The sequence below is a fragment of the Poecile atricapillus genome, chromosome Z (assembly GCF_030490865.1).
Source record: "Poecile atricapillus isolate bPoeAtr1 chromosome Z, bPoeAtr1.hap1, whole genome shotgun sequence".
In the NCBI taxonomy this organism is placed as follows: Eukaryota; Metazoa; Chordata; class Aves; order Passeriformes; family Paridae; genus Poecile; species Poecile atricapillus.
This window is the reverse complement of record NC_081289.1, coordinates 67,056,465-67,071,205: the sequence shown is the minus strand read 5'-3', so window position 1 is coordinate 67,071,205 and position 14,741 is coordinate 67,056,465. Positions and strand designations below refer to the sequence as shown.

Sequence of the window (14,741 nt, the reverse complement as noted above, 5' to 3'; positions counted from 1 at the left end):
AGTGCTGCCCTCAGTCCCATGGTTGCTGGTACTGGGTGTTATTTTGGCACCCTGCCTCCCAGGAAGGCCAGTCTGGTCTGACTCCTCTGGAGGAGAACACTGTGCAGAAGAGTGAAAAACGTCAGAGCAGAGCTCAAAAGCAGAGAAAGATACATCTAATCTTTGCCCATGCACACAACACCCTCTTTGTTGACCAACAAAAAACACATTAAAACCTCCAGGACTGGGCACAAAGTGCTGATGTGAATAGCGGCTGCTCAGATGAGTAACACTTTTATTACATATTCAGAACTGAACACTTTGGCCAGGGACGGGGCCAGAATAAACCAGAGCATCGTCTCTGGAAGTTAATGGAACCATAATGAATTACACCAATTGAGAATTCAGAGTATTATTCTGGGATAGAGCTTGCTGGTGAAATGCACAAAACAAAGCAAAAGGCTAATTGCATGCTGGGCATGAACGCAGTCACTTCAAATTCCATTTCCTGAAAAGGCAGCTGGGTAATATCATTACCTGAGAAACACCTAGAATCCTCCTTGATCATTCCCTCTCTTGCAAAACTTGCATATAGCAGCTTTCTTCTTTTTTGTTAAACTACATGAAAGAGCTTAAAGTCCATTGCTGCTTTCTTTCCCCTGAAGTAGCAGGACAAAGGCATTACCACGACTGAAATATCCATTTTTAAACTGCTAACTCACCAAACCTATTCTGGGATATGAAATTTTATTTGATACAACAAATCTTTCCCAGCCTTGGAAAAGCTGAAAGGAGCTGCGTGGCCAGGGCAGTTTTGGGAGGACATTCCCAAATCCTGTGATGGGCTCCCAGGCCACGCAGCTTGCTGGCCCCTGGACTGCTGCTAGCCTGCATGCTCACACATCAGAGCCTCTTGTTTTGGTGGGTTAAAAAAGGAAAATGCTCTGTGCCTTCACCATTTACCCTCAGGACCCCTCACTACAAAAATACCTGTTATTTCCTCTAACACTGTTTTCACTAATAACAACTATTCCAGCTGATAACAAGAACTGTGTTGATCTAGTTATCCAAGGATATCTAAGGAAAATAAAGCCACCTCCTGTCTGCCAGACAGGGATTTTAAAGCTCCTCAGGCCCATGAGCAACAAGGGGATGATTTGTTCCGAGCAGCAGCCGTGAATTAAAAATGTCAGTGTTGTCCTGAATGGAGACAGCAGCAGCCCAGGCCGCTGGGAGAAACTCAGCTCTGAGACACCAGGCTGCTGCAGGGAAAGATTTGGGGGCTGCTTTCCCTTCTAGTTTTCTACCCCAGACAAAGGACATGGATACACATCAGGGTTAATTCACTGCTGCCGGGATAAGGGTCACGACTGACTGAGCCACTGGCTGCTGCTAATAAATGTAATGTCACATCTCTCCTGCAGTAATTTTAGCAAGACACAGCGAGGAGAATGAAGTGGGAAATAGCCTAATCTCACCAAGATGCAGTGCCACTTCTTCCTGTCTGATGTCCCATTTTTCAAAGAATAAAGAAAAAAAAAACTAAATGAAAAAGCAACTTGTCCTGTCCTTTACCGCTGCTACTCATTGCTGCAGAAGGATGGAGCAGCACAGAGTGAAACACAGTTCCCACCTTAGAGCTGCAAAATCCCTAATCTGTACCACAAATTCCACACCTTGTCTCCCACCAGAAGACAGGAACTGTGGATAATATCCCATTGTCCCTGTGCCCATTCCTTTCCCCCCAGCTCAACAGGTCTGGCTGACTCTCCTGCCCAGGGGGAACTCACCAGGGATTTCTTTTAAGGCAACTTTCCATTGTTCATGCAGTAAAAATCCTCCTCAATAGGCTACAGACATATTCATAATGGGGCTGGGGCTTTAGGAAACTATTTAATGTCTTTTAGCCATAAAATAGAAGTGACTCCTGAAAGAGCTGGCTTATATCTGGATGCTTGGTGCAGCTCTCCAGTGTCTGTGACACTTCAGTGGCACAGTTAACCTGCCTTTCCCTGCACAAAAAATACCTCCAGTGCACATAAAAGTGCCTGCAATGGGATGGCTGCATGTCTTCCATCCCCAGTTATCCTAAATAAACCATCTCCTCTCCTTGGCTCTCCAAAACTCAAAGGTCCAGTGTGGGGGTTGATCTCTTCTGCCCACTCACAAGAGACAAGACAAGAGGAAATGGCCTCAAGTTGCACCGGGGGAGGATTAGTTTGGGTATTAGGAATAATTTCTTCACACAAAGGGAGGTGGAATCATCTTGAAAGTGTTCAAAAAACGTGTGGATGTGGTGTTTAGGGACGTGGCAGTGCTGGCTTCACCATTTGACTTAATGACCTTTGAGGTCTTCCCCAGTCTTAGCAAATCCATGAATCTACAATTCCATGTTTCTGTGAGGTGGACAAAACCCTCCTTTTCTCTCAGGGTGTAGTGAGAATGATGGCTGTTTCCAGCATAACGTGATTTTCCGCCTATTATTTCCTCAGATTATCAAAATTCAACGGTGCTATAAAGCTCCTTGGAAGGTTCTCAGACATTGAAACAGCTTTTTGATGTTCATATGCTCATATGTTCATAGAAAGAGTAATTTTTTCATTTGGCAGCTCCTGAACCAAGTGTTGCAACCCAGTAAAGAATAAAGCCTCAGGAAGCAGCTCAGTAGCCTAGAAAGTGACATAATTCACTCACACAGGCCCACAAACCAAAGGCCAATCACAGCTTTGACCTCGCTGATGCTTTCTGAAAATGACTGACATCAACCTCATGATTCAAATATCTTAAGGATAGCTTGAAAGCACTCACAGCCCTCAAAAATCCTCTGCTGGGAATCTTCTAATTCCTGCCCTGCTTCATGGGGAAGGCTCCCAAGACATCAGGATTCATGGCAAAGATCTGATTTTACCCTTGGTGTGATGTGGTCAGTGTCATCAGCCTGCAATAATTGAGGTCAGCTGCTCAGTCTGATAGCTATAGCTGTGCAACACTTTCATTTCTCTTTTTCTCTCTCAAAAAATAAAAAAAAAAAAAATTAAAAAATCAGTTTAGGCAGAGTGGGAAATCGAAGATCACATTTCCATCATTCACAGCCCACCTCCATTTCTGATCACAAGGAAAAGACAGATGAATTCGTGTCACAAGCGCCAAAAATCCTTATCAAGTCCTTGGTGGGCAAAAGCACTTTTTACATTTCCCTAAAAGCCGTAAGGCTCAATCATTTCTGGGAAGTTTAAACTACAAGTTGCAGAAGGAAAATAGTTCTCTGTTCTCCACTTTGATGAAAAGTTAAGCTAAGTGCACAATAGGAGCTTATCCCTCCTGGGCACAGAGAGAGGAGGTATATTTAAATTTCTTCTGTATGTTGATTTTTGTGCTTGGTTAGTGATTTGTTAATGTCCTCGGAAGTTACAGAAACTTGGCAGAACATGTTCCTAAATTTCGCTGGCTAATGAAATAGTTTTAAACATGGGAGGGACAGAAAAAACATCAAGGTGAAATAAGAATAGGGCACATCACATGAAAAATGAATGGCAGTATAGTGAAATGACTGAAAATCCATTTAACCAAAAAGTCCATCTGCATTTCACACCAATCCCCAATTTTGCTTTCCCTTTAACAATCAAGGTAGGTGACAATATTGGAATTGACCTTTTTACTCAACAGAACTGAAATCAAACCAGGTGCAATTTACAAGCAGTTTCCACTGGAGCATCAACATGTTTTGAACCTGCTGCATAAAGGCTCGTTCTGCAGGCAGCAGCCACACAAACAGGCAGCAGTGTTCTGTGGGGAGGTTTATTCAGCACACCTTGAGACGTGGCTGGGAATTGTGACTCAGATTTGTTGTTGTCAAATGAGGGAGTCAGGGAACTCTGTTTTCAGGCAGGCTGTAAACAGTGCTAAGTAAAGCCAGATCTGAGCAAGGCACAAGGTTTGTGAAGGACAGGTAATGAAGCCAGGGCTCTTAGTGCTAATTGGAATAAGGATGAGGATTCTCCTCTGGACACAGATGGAAGCTGATGGCAAGCAGTCAGCGTCTCACAGCAACGGGAGAGGAGGTGATTCTGGTGAAAAGAAAGGCTTTGTTAGCAGCTCTCTTTAGCACAAGAACTGAACAAAAAATGAACTGCTTGTTACGTGCTTACGAAGCAGTTCACACCAGGAAAAGCAGCCAGGTGAAAATCATGGGAGCTGTGAGGGTGGGCAGGCCCTGGCACAGGGTGCCCAGAGCAGCTGGGGCTGCCCCTGGATCCCTGGCAGTGCCCAAGGCCAGGCTGGACATTGGGGCTGGGAGCTCCTGGGACACTGGGAGCTGGCCCTGTCATGGCTGGGGTGGGAATGGGTGATCCTCAAATCCCTTCCAACACAAACCAGTCTGTGTAATCAGCACACAACCCTGTCTCATGGATTTTGTGGGATTTTTACAGACTGGCCAAGAAAATGACTTACTACCAAATATCCTTGTCATTTTGCACACCCTATATATAATTTCCTTCCCACAACAAGGGGGTGTTCCTGCAAATCCCAACCAAAAAACACGGCGAGTCTTCCACGTATGGAAAACAGGAGCCACTGGTAATCAAGGACAAAGTGTTTTACCTAACAAGGGAAATTCAGGGGTTCACAACATGCAGCTGCTCTGGAAAATTCAGCATTTCCTGGAGATCTCCCCAAGGTTGCTTACTGCACCCCATGCAGATGTTAGGGGCTCTGCCAGGAAACACCCTGTGTGCCATTTCCAACACAAACACACACATTTTGGTACCTGCTTCATTCTCATTCCCCTCACTCGCACACTGATCAATGATGCAAGAAGCCACAGCCTCCCTCTGCAGAGATGTGTCCCAAATCTTATCACATATTCCTTCCCTGTCCCCTGGGCCACAGGGGAGCTCCATGGAAGTGACTGGGTTTTGCTTTCTTCTCCTCACCTCTTGAACCAAACCAAACTAAAAACAAACCCACCAAAAGAAAATTTCACCTTCATCAGAATTCTCCAAGTCTGGCTAGAATTCAAAGATTGCATCCAAAATGTTTTGATGCTTCCTGCAGAGCAACAAGCTACTAGTGAGCCATCTAGTTAATGAGACTGCTCCCAAAGCAGACCAAATTTCATGCCTAACTAGAGAAGTTAATATTTGTTGAGGTGTAATGAAGTAAACAATCAAGCACATCAGCTTTATTTAAAATTTAGATTTTTTCTTTTTTTTTTCTTTTTTTTTTTTTAAATGACTTTGAAGCTTTAAGCAGGTGAGGTGCATTCACACCACGTGGAGGTGGTGGGACAAAATTCAAACAACCCACTGGAGAGTGCCAGAATGCCAACACCACCCCCTGAAAGAATCCCTGGGGATTACAGACAGGTTAGCCAGGAAAGGTCTTCAGGAAATTGCTGGCAATCAGATACTCCTGACCTGACCCTTCTCTCCCAGGAACCCAGGTAATGAGTATCCTTGTGAGAATCCAACACCTGGCTATAGATTAAAGAGCTGTTTTTTTCCTGACTGAGACAACAGTACGGCTAATCCCAAATAAACCCTGCTTTTCCTGTATGGAACTGGAGACAGTTGCAGGATCAGCAGAGGGAAATCTGGGGGCTGTGTGAGCAGGGACAACACTGCAGCCAGGTGAGCACACCTGGAAGACCCAGTCTCAGCTGAGACAAAGCCCTGCTCCAAGGTGTTCCCCTACAAGCTGAGTTTACCTCTCCAACTGAAACAAACAGATTCATTACAGAGACAAAAAGCGAGACTTCTGGTCTTGCCTGAACTGGTTACATCCAATTTCTTCCCAAGCTTTAATGGATTAACCCATTAAATCATGGAAATTACTTTGGTCACTCTTGAAAGCTGAGATTTTTAGCTATCAGCACAGTTACCAAAGAGCTGCCTGTATAGTTATGTGCTGAGGAAGTTTTATATCCTTATTAAATAAAAAAAACCCAAAAAACCTTTGCTCTCTAAGTGAACAAAGGAATCTCCTGGCAGAAGAGGGAGTCATTTGATATAGGCATAATAAACTGGTTTTCTGCCATGCACATCAACACCAAAGACTAATTAATTCTGACTGTGGCTTTCACATGATTGAGGCAGTTACTTGGTTAAGAGAGGCTAAGAAAAACTATCATGGGAATAAATACCAGTTTTCAGTTTTTATTATAATCCTTGTATATTCAAAAATACTGATACATACAAATGTATGGTAATGTGCCTTTTTTTGTTTCATTTTAATTGCCCTGAATTTGGACACAATTGATATCTACACAACAAGGTCTAAATTTTACCTCACAGTCTATAAAAAAAAGACAATTAAAGATGGTCACTCATTTTATTTTATATTTAGATATCCAGATTTCTAAAACTGTATGTTCTGAAATGCTCAGAGAGCATGCAAATTTCTGTTTGCACAAAGAGTGATATTGTGCCTTTTTACACACTGACAGAATTGGTAATGAGTTATAACTGAGTTATTACTGACATTTTTATAAGCTACAAGGGAAGAAGAGGTTTGCAGGTTGACTACAGGGATACCTTCTCTGGAAAAGTGAATTACTGGGTTTAAATTTGGGAAGAATTTAAAAGAGGGACCAATGATTTCAGTGTGATTGGTCCCAGGTGATCACAATCACACCTATTCACTCACAGGAAAAGGAGCAAAGCTAGGTAAAGACTTGTGAAATGGAGATGAAAACTGCAGGAAGATGAATCCATCTGTGAGCATCTTTTTACTTAAATCTACCTTTTAAAAAGAAAAGTTAGATATTTAGTTTCTAAGAGAGGAAGATCATACTCAGGAGGCCCACAGTGGCAACTTCTTTTCCTAAATATAAATGTAAAGCTCTGAACCTCATGAATTTTACTCTTTCTGGAAGGTTAGCAGGTATGATGTTTTGTGTGTCCTAACAGAGTACAATTAATCAGATATAAAAAAATGTAAATAAATGAGGTATTTATCTGTATGAGGAATTTCACACTCTCTGTGTTTCATATATGTTGGGTTCTCTCTCCACCCAGTTAAAAAAAAAGGCAAAACTCAGAGTTTACAATACTTTTGCTTTGGCATTATATCCTTTAGTACATTTAATTTATCCAATTAGTAAAAAAAAAAACCAACAAACTAATAAGATGCTGCTGACAGCTCCAGTTTTGAAAACACCTCCCCTCTATCAGATCCCATATGGGAAAGTTGTCTTTTGGAGTGTGTAATTTCGTGTTTGACCTGCCTGGGCACAGGGTGTGTAACTGAGAGCTCCTTTATGAGGTCACCTGTACATAAACCAGCCAGTTCAGGTTAAGCTCCAAAACCAAGCAGAATACAGCAAAATGCACGACAAAATCTGGCCTAAGAACTACAGATGTCATTTTCCCATTGTGCCTGGATTATTTTAAAGCCATTTCTCCCCTTCCAAGTTTCACAGATTTCTAATATTCTGCATGAAATCCATGCACATAACATATGCAGCGTCACAGATATTGAGGAAATGGTCCTTGAGAAGAGCCTTTCATCCTAAAGATGAAAAGGAACTTCTCTGCCTTCCAGCACAATGACTGACAAAAAAACAAACCCCTGCTTTCCAGGAATATTGCTTTCTGGCAATATTCCGAGTGATTTATCTGGAATCTGTGTATCAGTTTTGTGCCATCATTTAGGGCTTCCATTGAGTAAAGCAAATTTTTCTGCTACAATTTTATCACCTCAGTGTCTTTTAGATTGATCTATGTGCCACTTTAGGAATAAAAGTTTAAGGACACATAGGGAGGTGACTTTAGAACAGTTCCTTTTACCTGTGACGGACATAAATAACAAAAACGTCCAGTAAAATAAAAGCAGGACAATGGAGAAGAGGAGGATGGAATAATTAAAAAAAAAAAAAAAACAAAACAAAAAAAACATCTCTGAGAGTATTACATTCATTACTTTTAGATGAAGTAAAGAGATTTCCATCTCCATCAAAGGTGTTTTAAGCCATTAAAATAAAACAGCTTTTCTATTCCTATTTTAGACAGCGTGACGATTTTGACATTTCCTTAGGTGTAAAAATCTGTTTCCCATCAAGTTTCCACTGGGCAAAGCCGAACAGGGAAACCAACTCAAATCCAGCCAAATTCCACCGGACTCACAGGGTGCAGCCTGGCTGAGAAAACTTCCAGCAAAAAACAGAGATGCGTGCTTTAACCTGGAAAGGCAATAAATCAAGGGAACAACCACAGGGCTTAGTGCAATCTCGAGCAACCCAGCTTTTAATCAAGATAGGCTGTTTGCTGGGATGAGACGCTGTAATACAGCTGGGAAGTCATTAAGATAATTATGGCAGAGAGTGTTGCACAGGTGGCCAGAGCAAATGCCCTTCCAGGGAGAGCCATACTCCAGGTGAAAAATAAACTGGTGTGTGCACCCAGCACTGGGGAACTGCCCCAAACAGCCTGCCCAAAACACGGAGGGAATGTGGAGTTTGAGAAGGCAGCCTACAAAGTACCCCACTCAGCATCAAAAGAGCTTTTACACAGAACATGGAACAGCCACAGGTGACAGCAAACTCTGCTCAAATGTGAATCCAGGTGTGAATCCAGGCACTGGGAGGCAGCTCATTCCCTAGCTGAAAATAAGGGCTGTCATCCCAATGTTCAGGGTCACCATCCTTTCAGAAGCCTTTCTTCCTCAAGAACCAATACTTCCCCTTGTTGAAAGGATCCAAGAGCCAACAGTGCTAAACCAAACGTCAATTCTTCCAAAGCACAGACATGTTTTCAAGAAGGGAATGCAAATCCACTGTTTTCTGTACATCAATATCTCATTTTCAGTATATCATGATATATACCTAAATATTTTTGATGCTGTTTTTTCCTGCCTGAATTACAGCTGGCAGAGGGGCAGGGCTGGATGGGATATTGGGCAGGAATTGTTCCCTGGCAGCTGGGGCTGCCCCTGGATCCCTGGCAGTGCCCAAGGCCAGGCTGGACATTGGAGCTGGGAGCACCTGGGACACTGGGAGGATGAAGTTCAAAATGAAATTGTGTGACAGAGGTTTCCTGGGCAGGCTTGTGTTTCACTGTGTACTGCATTCAGCCATTCCTGTCATTCCAATATACAAGTATACAAGAATTCAAGAATAATTTGGTGTAATAAAAATAATCCCAACTAGGTCCTTTAATTGCACCAGATCCCAAAAGAACCATTACCCTGGATGCTAAACAAATGCAGGGACCATGGATTAAAGGAGAAACAAAAGCTGGGGTGGGGACTGCCCCTGGCAGGTTGCTGATGGCTGTCAGGAGTTTCCTGCTCACCTGATAAGCGGTGGCTCGTCAGCTGAGGATTGGAGGAGGATGAGGCAGAGCAGGGCTGTGGTGGCACAGCTCCAGCACCATCGATGCTGCAGTTTCACAACTGGGGAGTTAAATTCTCTACCAACAGGTGTCAAAATAGGCTTGGCAAATTATTACTCTTGGAAGGAGATAACATTTATGAAGGCACTGCTTCATTAATGGATTTAATTTCGATTTATTTACTTAAGAACTTGAACTTCATGCCATTTATTCTCCTTTCATGAACATATTAACACACCCACTCCCCCATCTCCCCCAAAAAAAGAAGGAACAATTCCACTTCTGTTCCAAGTGCACATTGCTGAACTGTTGAAATTACCCTGGTTTTTCAGTTGAGGAGAAAAACAAACAACACTGCATTCATGGGTGTGCATCAAGCTTGGAATCACCAGCTTGGTCTGAAAATTATTCTAAAATAAAGGTCTTACAATTTAACTTAAATATATTAAAGGCAGTTGATGATTTATGCAGACATTAAATTGCACTTGAAAAGATTTTACAACTCACCAAGGGAATAAAAGTTCTTTCATGTGTAACATTTAGTAGTATGTGGATAATACAGCAACAAACATTTTTAAATTTTACATTAATCAGTGTCACTGCATCTAACTGCAGTGTGATCATTAGCTGCTCTAATTTTTCTGATCAATCACCAAACTCTCACTAGGCTTAGCAGAGCATAAATCTGACTGTGTCAGTTATATCAGTTCACTGAATAAAAACTCATTTTGAGGCAACAACATTTAGCTGCACCACTCGGTATGCTGAAGCAGGAACAATAAGAAGGTGTGGAGAGAATATGCAGAGATATAAGCAATTTTGATAATTTTCATAGAAAAATGTCGAAGTAATATGTTGTAAATCCCTCTTAGTGCAATATACTCTCAGCAGGATTTTTAAAGGGGCATGGAACATCTTGATACTTGTACTGTAAATGTATTTTGAACATGGCACCTGGTGTAACACAGGAGGAAACCAGTTTGGCAACCACAAATATTTCAGGGGCATACAACCATCAGGTTGTGGGGAAAAATAATCAGTTTCAAGTTTCAGGGGGGGAAAAAAAAGGTACCTACAGCTTTAAGGGAAAGGGAAATGAGATTATTCCTTGGGATGAACCATTTACAATTACAGCCTGACAAAAGGAGAAATAATTTAAACCTGAGGTAAATTAAAATGGCTAAGTACTAAAACTCCTTAAAAATAGACTTTTAAAGAGAAACCTTCACAGATGGAACTATAACTGCACGGCACAGCCGGTGCTGTTACAACAGGCTTTTTTTATTATTACTAACTTTGATCAAAGCTTATTAACCAGCAGCACCAAGCCATCAGTGGATTGGACTACACAGGAGAGCTAATTAAATTTAAAGGGCCACAGAGTCCTGAGGGCATAACACACAATCCCCAAGGCAGGAGCTGGAATGGAGGGGGTGAGAACATTTGCATGGTGAGGCAGTGGGAGATGGCAAGGTGCTTGCCCTTATTTACTGTGCAACGAGGTTAATACAACCCATTCTGAACCTGTCCTTGTCATCAAACATGCAGAAAATTGTGGGCACTGAATGTCTGGGGAAATATGGAATATTTCCACACACTTCAGCAAGAAACACAGATCATAAAATTTTATTTGATCCAGCAGGGCAGATCATGACATCCCTCCTTACCCTAAGGAGCGGTAACTTCTACCAATTATAATGTGAAATATAACTAAAGAATTTAGGGACAAGAGAAAATAAAACAGGATGCAAGCTGACTGTAAATTGCTGCACAGCAGACTTGTTTTGTCCAGAGGCAGACACATATTATAGCATTTATAACTGGAAATAACAGGAATAAATCATAAAACAATTCCTTCCGTTGCCTACATCCCACCTGCTATGTTATCCTTCCTATCTGCAATAGATTGCAATAATTAAATCTTTCCCTGCAGTTTTCTCATATACCTGGAGGAGGAATAACATTCTCTTTTCTGGTCACTTTCCAGGCACTATGAAGAGTAAAATATTACCCTCCATCCACCTTTCAAACTCCTGGGAAAGCAGCAGAGAGGGGGAACATTTATCCCATCCTTGCTAATGTTTTAAAAGCCTTCTGACATGTGGACCACTGAAACATTTTTCAGTTAATAAAAGGAGTTGATTCGCAGCACAAAGCCATTATTTCCAACCACGATATCAAATTATGATTTATCAGTCTGACATTGTCATTTCAGGATCCCTAGGAGGAAGGTCTCAGTAGCTGCAGTAAACCAGTAAAATTCAGTGCAGAGGGGAAGAAAGAGGAATTGGTAACAGCTGGGTTGTCCTTAACCTGAGTAAGTGTTTCTGTATCCTAAAATGACAGAAACATCTTGCATCAGTGTGGTGGCATCATGCTGAGTCACCCACTCACTCCTGTGGGCTAAGAGAAACACGGGCTGGCAGCTTCTGGGGTTTGTGGTTTGGTTTTTTATTTTCCCCTTAAAGAACAACTGTGTCCAATTGGCACCCGCACATGAAGGGAACCACAGCCTCATCCCACTCCACACCTCCTGTGGTATTTCCAGGTCTGCTCCAGATGGGGGAATTTTGTTGAAGCACCAGCAGAGAAAACAAAAACTACATCTTGCTTTGGTAACTCACAGAATCAAAACCAACCCTGTCCTGCTCCCAAGAAACATTCCTGACCCTCCATCCATGAACAGCAGCAGGATTTCCTTCACCTCTTCCTTCCTCTCTCAAGCAGGAGCTCACAGGCATTTCAAGGACCTGACATGTCATCTGTAGCTGCTGCCTCAGAATTTATTAAACTGCAGTGAGAGCTGGAGTTCTGTGCCTTTTTCAAACTCACATTCACAGCCCTAAATAAGACTTCAGATAAATTCCTCCCTTGCTCATGGCATGACGGGAAAAGCTCTTCTATCTACAAATGTATTCTTAGTTATAAATGTTGCACTACTTCTAAGGGGTGTAATTCTCATCGGCTGTATTTCTGAGTGCTTTAAAATACTCACTAATTCAATTTTAATTTCTTAATTTACAGTACAAAGCATTAACTACATCGGTGTGTAGGCAAGACAAAAGCTACCATGTTTGAGTTGATCTTTGTTTTAAGCTATGAAGCAGAAACTTAATGTGAGAAAGGAAACCATAACTCAAACCTACAAACAGTACTGGAAATCCCAAAAAAAGAAGAAATTTCAGGTAAACTTTTAGGCTCCAGATTCTGCCCCTTTACAAAGACTGCAATTAATCATTCTAACTTAATTTTCTTAGTATTTTTCTTCACTGGGTCTTGTTACAATATTTGCATCAGATCAACACCAGACACAGATAACTGTGTAAGTCATTCCATTTTCTTTTAATAAACATCAGCAGGTTTTTCTCCCATATCCACTGAAACACCATGGTATTTGAGTGCCCCAAAACTTCAGGGAGAAGAACAACTGTTGGTGGCTAAGAAAAACCTTCAGACAGAGTTTTAAACTCTGCAGTTCAACAAATCCTGATTTTTTTCGCTGATTTTGTAGTGTCTGGATTTCATAGCTTCTGTGTAACATCCCCATGAGTTGCTAGATCAGAATTATGTTGTGGAAATAAGTTTTCCCCTCCCAATCACCTGCTGGGCACTGCTGCTTTTTCAATTAATAGTGAATTATTTGGATATCTGCATATACAAACACACTTTTACTGCATCAACATGTGCAGACACACACCTGCCTTCACTTTCCTTCAAAGAAGTGATTTAATTCTGATCTTCTCTCTTGATTGTGGGTTTCACCAATATCTACTAAAACAACCCCAATGATCTTCTAATTCTCATTGACTCTTGCAATGACATTTAAAGTCCAAAAGGGAATGAAACACAATGATGGACTAGGAGATAGGAAAACTAAGACAAACTGAAAAATAACCCAAATATTATCTGTTTTATCTTTTCTGTCTTACAGTCCTTGATGCTTCATGCAGCTTTGAGCTTCATTGTCCACTCATTCCACTCATCCCTGAATCACTATTTTCTCCATAAAGACATGGTTTGCCTCTTTTTGAGTGTGAACATTCTAGGGCAGACTGCAGTATTCAGCACTCAGCAGTGCTTTCCCCTTGTTCATGGAAAGAGAAAGCTGTGCACACAGGAAAAGCACCAACTGACCTCAGGGATACTCAGCAGTGCCTTGAAAAACTCAAGTGTGTTACCCAAAGCATTTACTTCATGGTCTTCATGTTATCTGCAGATTTTGCATCTGAACTCTTCCACTCAGGACCAAAACCCTGAGGACAGCATCCCTCAAAGGCAAAAGAAAGTACATTTTCTGTTTGCACCTCAAATAAAAGCACGGTGTGTTTTCCTGTAACACTGATCAGACTGGTCCTTCATGATGGCCTCAGCAGGGCAGTGGGTGTTGTTTTCATTATTAAAAACATATCTCTGTCTCAAAACTCTCACTGGGCTAGTTAGGCCCCGCTGAATTTAGAAGCACCTTCCAGTTTTCCCTACCTTTTCACTAAACAAAGTATTTCTCATGATGTTACCTGAACTGACCAATTACCACCTGACAGCAAAGACTTCTGGAGAGCACAGAGCAACATTAGATGGTTTCTTTCTGTGATCACAATTTCCTCCACTTGTCTGAAGCTCTGCCCCCTTCATTTAAAGCCATAAATTCCAGCAAACAGGCCCACATGAGTGACAAAGCTGTTAGCCACTGGCAACAGGGCCCTGAACACTTCTGGTTCCCAATGAGCACAGAAAATTGCTATTTTACAGGAACACATTTTTGTCTGGATTACCTTTACCTGTAGTGGAAATAAAAAACCTCAGTGAGACACCCATAGAGGAGTTTGCAGACCTGCAGGGAAGTTTATGTATGTATTTTTGTACACATATGTGTATGTATCTCTACATTTATATAACCATATTGCAACTCTCAATGCAGTTTTGCAACTTGGACAGCATTTGCCTCGTGTATTCCCACTCATTTGTCACAAACATGCCAAAATTCTGATTCACAGTTAAGTATCTTGTACTCTATAATGGGCCATCACTGCATCCCACACACTTTACAAGGCTCTAGTCCTGGAAAAATTCATCAGATTAAGTTTCATGAGCATCTTCACAAGGCCAAAAATTCTCTGACAAATTAAAGCGGATTCTGCTATAAATACATTTTCATTCCATTTATGCACACAGCTCTTTTTATAGCTGTTAAATCTCCTCTCCTTCCCCTTTTTAAACGCTATTGAAACTGTCAGGAGCTACCTTTTACACTTTATCAATCACGGCACACACATCATGATTCCTAGAATTTAAAATGGAATTGTTGATGGTTCAGGTACTGTTAGACTGTCATTAGTTCCACAAAGTGTGTAATTTGTCACTTTGCAAGAAATGACAGTGCCTTCACTCGTGCAACATGCTTTTAAACCTCCCCTCTCTAATTTGAAAATGCCA

The 14,741-nt window shown here is 41.6% G+C and overlaps 1 protein-coding gene across 3 annotated transcripts in view; it reads right to left on the bottom strand.

Moving 5' to 3' along the window:
- The window catches only part of XRCC4 (X-ray repair cross complementing 4), a 142,095-nt gene that overhangs the window by 65,849 nt on the left and 61,505 nt on the right, over nt 1–14,741 (bottom strand). The window lies entirely within an intron of this gene.